We start from the raw sequence: 6000 nt of genomic DNA on the forward strand, positions 1-6000 counted from the left end.
GATGACAGAGCCAAGTCTGAGCCAGTCCACCCCAGTGATGCTGAGGACCTTGTGGCTGGGCACCATCCCGGCCGTGTGGCTCTGAAATCAGGTCACCCTTGGCCCCTATGAGGATAGCAGCCATGGCAATGTGAAGAAGGCAAAGCATTCCTTGCCACTTGCCATTTTCATGGTGGCCGAGGGAGACAGGGCTTCTCTGCTGGAGCAAAGGAAGGGGCCTCTTGCTGCAAGGCAGGCCAGGCAGGGCAGAGGTTGGAGAGAGGGGTGGGGCTGATGCCCACTGCCCCTGCCCACAGGACATCCAGAAGAAGTGTCAGAACAAAGACCTAATGGAGCTCCAGGCCCTCATTGATGGACACTTTGAGGCTCAGAAGAAGGAGGAAGAGAAGCTGATCGCTCTCAAGGAGAGAATTGTCAGTGGGGCAGTTCAGGTTGCAGCAGGGACTGGGGGGAACCATGGGAGCAGTTGGGGAGAAGGCCCAGCAGACCCCCTTTTCTGGCCACACCAGAAGCACCGTGCAGAGAGAGCAGAGCAGCAGAGGACTCGTGCAGAGTAGGAGAGCGAACGCCAGAGCAGACTGGCGGTGAGGAGTGCACCGTCCCCACCCGTGCCTCATCAGCAAACGAGACCCAGGCCCAGAGAAATGCAGGGTGCTGCGACCTTCCTTCTCCTGGGTTTCCCATTGTCATTGGCAGCTGATCAGAGCCAGTGACTAAGGCCTCCACACCCTGCAGAAACCCGTGCAAGAGAACGAGTCCTGGCCAAGACCTGGAGCTTCCTTCCAGACAGTTCTAAGCCCAGGATGGGTCCCTAAAAACTGCCCAGGAAGCACAGCACTCCCTCCATCCCTGAGCATCTTGGGGACAGGGTGTCCACTGGAGGAAAAGGCCAGAAGGGAGGAGGAGGACACCACGAGGAGGGCAGAGGACGATCTGAAGAAGAGTAAGGCTCTGTCTTCCATGGGAGCCAACTAGAGCAGCTATCTGGCAAAGGTGCATACCGCTGCTAGGAGCATGGTGGCAGCCTTCAGTGTGGGCTGCACCCAGTGACCTCCAGAGACTGGGCCCCTCTCTTTGGGCCTGCACCCTACAGGCTGACCAGAAGAGGGACAAGAAGCGGACAGCCTTTGAAATGAAGAAGATTCTCACTGAGAGATGCAAGCCCTCTCTTTGGGCCTGTCCCCTACAGGCTGACCAGAAGAAAGGCGAGAAGCAGACAGCCCGCAAACTGAAGATTCTCACTGAGAGATGCAAGCCGCTCAAGATCAACCACCTCAGTGAAGACAAACTGAGGTGAGGGGTAGGTGTTGCCAGACTCAGCGCCAGGGTGTAGCCCTGCAGGACCTGGCGACTGCTACCCAGGCTACCAAAGTCCCTGTTTGTCCATGGCGGGAGGAGGACACCAGGCGCCTGGCCTTACCTTTGGGGCTTATTTAACAAAGCCTCACCATTTCCTCTGCCCCAAAGACAAGGCTGAAGGGAGCCAGAGTTCGTAAGGAGGTGTCCACAGGCCTCACCTGCACCCTCTCCCCATCCATGCTCCAAGGCCCCGGCCCCACATCCTGCCACAGGCTAACGGTAAGTGGCCAGGTCCAGGCTTCCATGTGTGGCAGCCCAGTCCGGTACAGGCCGGTGAGAGTAAGTCCAGGCACGAGCCAGAGGGCCAAAGGATAGTGTCCCCCTGCACAAAGAGCCAGGAGGCAGTAAGGGAGCCAAGGAGCCCTAGTGGTGTCCCAGCAGCTCCACCCACCCTGCGGTGGAGATGGGCCTTTGCCCAACACACGCAGGCCTGGCCCTCGGCTCACCACAGTGACTCATTCGTGTTTTTCACAGATCACCACGCTCAGGAGCGGCATCTACCAGGCCCAGAACCAGTGAGTAGCCCTGCCGTCCTTGCTCCGTGCTGCACACAGGGGCCCTCCGGACCAGCTGCTGTAGCCAATCCCTAACAACGGCTGGTGGTGGCTGGCCTCAGTAGGACAGAATTGAGACTAATTTGGCCAGGTCACTTGGGACAGCATGTGCAGGCCTGTGGCCAGGGACCCGGAGCCTCCTTCCTCTCCTGCACCCAGAGGAGCCCTAGGGGATAGCAAAGCCAGGAGGAGGGTGCCCAGTGGGACTCGCCCATCATGCCCTCACCCTGAGTCTGGCAATGGCTGCAGGGAGAAGGTAGCCAGGGAACCTCCAGATGGGGCTGCAACGGCGGCCTTTGGTGTGGCCAACCTGGGCCCCGGGTCATCCCTCGAGCGTCCCACCCTCCAAGGGACCTAGGACAGGAAATTAAGCAGCCAGGGCTTCATCACCAGCCCCTCTGTTACACTGGCCAAAATCATGGACTCCTCAGGATGATGATGATGCCTCTTCCATAAAATCGTGTCCCTGCAGGCTGTGGCATCCCTTGGCATAGCTACTCGATCACCTGCATGGGGCTGCACCCAGGTGCTTCCAGTGATGCCACTCTGGGGGTCCTGTCACCGAGCCCAGCGGTGCAGCCAGTTCCATTTCCCCAAGGATTGCAGTGTTTGGGGCTACTTGGGGTTTTGATGTTTTCTGGGATCCCTCTCCCTCCTCCTGTGGCCCTGGCTTCCTTGCAGCACCCAGGGCAGTGTCTTCCATGGTGCACGTGACCTCAGAGCTTCCCTGTTGTGTCATCAGGGATCCTTGCAGGTCCCTCTGATGGCAGGCAGTTGACATGGTGGGCAGGCGCCTGCCTGTGTCCATGTGCTGAGGGTGCTCAGGAACACGTGAGAAGGCACAGCCTTTGCCAGCCATGTGTCCTGCTGAACAGCCTGTCTGTAAGGGGCCCGCCTGGCAGGCTGGTGCACTCCTGTCCCCTGCCTGCCTCCATGGCTCACCGGCACCCAGCTCTGCCTCACTCACGGCCATGTGAAGGGCTCAGACAAATGGGGCAGGCTCCTGGGACTGCCAGACCTCGGAGGCCACCGCCTGGAGGGGCATGAGCTCTTTTGAGGCCTGGGAGGATTATCATTATCTGCAAAGATCGTCTTTCCCAGCTCGGGGCTCTGTCTGCAGTGGTACCTCAGGCAAGGAAGGGAGGACAGAGGGAGGGTGTCCCAGGCTCACGTGCCAGCCCCCTAACCACACTAATGACCTCTGTCTGCCAGGCACAGGTGAGTGTGCACTACCTGGACTGAAGCCGGGGGTGTGCCCTGAGAGCACCCTGGCGTCGGGCTGACAGTCCTCCCAGTGTGGGGGAGCAGGAGGGACACGGCCAGAGGCCCTGAACCTCAAGGACCACTTGCTTCCCATTTGCAGCAGCAAGAAGGTTGGTTCCTGGGCCAAGGGAAAAGTGGGTGGGCGCTGGAAGTAGAGAGGCCAGAGAGGCCCCTCGAGGCAGAGACCCTCCACCACTCGTGGGACTCCACATCCTCCAGCCCCCACAGTCTTGTAGGGGCTCCCTGACAATCCTGGGGGTGGAGAGGCCATCCTGGAGCACCATCCCATCCCCGTCGTCTCTGTCCTTGCTGCCTCCATCCCCTGGGGCCTGTGAATAAAGACTCAGACCCCCCTCCACAGTGTGCTCTTGTTTCTGCATGTGGGCCCCAGGGAACATGGTCTGAGGGAGGGTAGGGGCTGCCCAAGCTCAGAGCATCCTGGCCACCTGCAGGCTAGCTGAGGAGAGGACTGGCCAGCACAGGCCACCTGCTGCTACAGCCAGGGCGGTGCCCGGATGCCCATCAGACGCTGCCCATGGCTTTTCCTTCTAAAACGCGGGCTTCATCCCCACCAGAGCCTATAGGACCCCTCTGCTGTCCACTTCCATGGGGTCTTCATGCAGGAGGGATCTGCAGGCTTCACCCCCAGCCCCCCACCCTGTCCGTCAGTAACAGCTCTCAATCCATTGCCTCGGGAGGAGGTGAGGGAGGAATACAGGGCTGTGAGGGAGATTTTGCCGCCCCCAAGAAAGGCGGAGCCAGGCAGGAGGGGATGCCATGTCAGGGGTGCACCCCAGGCCCTGGTCAGGGAAGAGCAGTGCAAGAGAGCAGCGCACTCCCAGCAGACAGCAGGCAGGCCAGACACAGACGGCCTTCTCTGGAATGCATGACAGCAGAGCGTATGCAGGTCATAAATCTGAAAATCCTGACCAGAGAGAATTATGGAAAGTATAAATCACAACAACACAGCAATTGGATCAAGACACTGACTTGTACAGCAAAATTTTCATAGAGGAAAGTATGGAGTACAGAAGGCGGCCCAGAAAGTCTCAGGGCCCGGCAGCCTCCTCTGGGAGTTCTGCTGCTGCGGTTGACCGGAAAATGCAGGGTGGGTGGCAGCGCAGCCCCCCTTGGTCTGCGATGGGGATGGGGACAAGGCCAGGAACCGGAGGACAAAACAGAACTTCCAGATAGCATCACGCACGTGTGCAGACCCTGAAACCCACACACACAACACTCCCCACAACACACACACACACACACACACACACACACGCGCTGAAACATCATCTCAGGGGTGTGACCCCACAACACACACACACACGCATGCAGAAACATCATGTCAGGTGTGTGACCCCACAACACACAAACACACACATGGAAACATCATCCCAGGTGTGTGACCCCACAGCACACACACACAGCAACATCCCAGGTGTGAGACCCCACAACACATACACACAAAGGATCACCCTTCCAAAACACACACACACACACACACACACACACACACACAGCAACACAGTCCCAGGTGCGTGAGATCCCACGACACACACACATACAAAACATCACCCCTTCACAACAGAGACACACACATACAAATGTCACCTCATGTGTGTGACTGCAGAACACACACACACACACACACACAGAAACATCATCCCAGGTGTGTGAGAACCCCCAACACACACACACACACACACACACACACAATCATCCCAGGTGTGTGACCCCACAACACACACACAGAGGGAAACATCATCCCAGGTGAGTGACCATGTAATTTACACACACACACACACACACACACACACACACACACAACATCTGTTAAAGGTTCTCCGTGCTATTTCTTGGAGGTCAGTCTTTCACCAGTGTGTTCACTGGCTAATCTTTTAGTGGAAATGTGCTAGCCTGTGTATTGTGAACTCAATTATTACCTAACTTCACCAGTCCTCTAATAGGAAATGTAAAACTGAAAATGGAAGGTTTCCATTTCCTCCATATTATGATGCAGGCTTGAGTCAGAATTTTAATTTGTTCTGCTTAAACTTCTTGGCTGAGAACTGTGACTTTTGTGTCTTCCTTTTTTCTGCTCAGTCCAAAATCTTACTCTTCTCTTTCTCAAGAGTATTCCTTCTATTCTATCCTACTGCTCACTTCATGTTGCTTAGCTCTAAATTCTCTCCTCAAATAATTTCAAATCCTGCACTAAGGATCTTGTGTTAAGGTGTAAACTTCCCTGTACAATCTTAATGATAAATATACAGCCCCCTTGGGTTTCACAACTCTGCGTTGCTGTGATATCCTCTTAACTGAAAAATCTTGGACTCTTCCGTGTCTACCGTTGACGACTTACTTTCCATTTCAAATAGTATTTAAGCCCAGTGACCGCTTTTCTGAGCAATGCTCTTGTACTTCTTAGTATCCTCACATAACCAGTAAGACTGCCTTGCATGTAAGCATTACCAAAGTCACAGCAACTGTATGGCCAGGCAAAGTGGCTCGCGCTGGAGCCAGTGTGGAAGGCTGAGGCAGACGGACTACTTGAGCCAGGGCTTTAATGTCAGCTATGACAATGTAGTGAGATGCTGTCTCTACAAAACTATAGACCAAAAAAAGCATACAATTGGATAGGTGTGGTGGTGCATGCCACTAGTCACAGCAGTTCAGGAGACTGAAACAGAAGAATTGCACTAGTCACAGCAATTCAGGAGACTGAAAAACAGAAGAAGTGCTCAGGAATTTGAGGCTGCAGTGAGCCATCATCTCACCAATGCACTCTGCCCTGGTGAGAGCAAGACTCCAAACTGACAAAGAAACT

The sequence above is a fragment of the Pongo pygmaeus genome, chromosome Y (genome assembly GCF_028885625.2).
Source record: "Pongo pygmaeus isolate AG05252 chromosome Y, NHGRI_mPonPyg2-v2.0_pri, whole genome shotgun sequence".
In the NCBI taxonomy this organism is placed as follows: domain Eukaryota; kingdom Metazoa; phylum Chordata; class Mammalia; order Primates; family Hominidae; genus Pongo; species Pongo pygmaeus.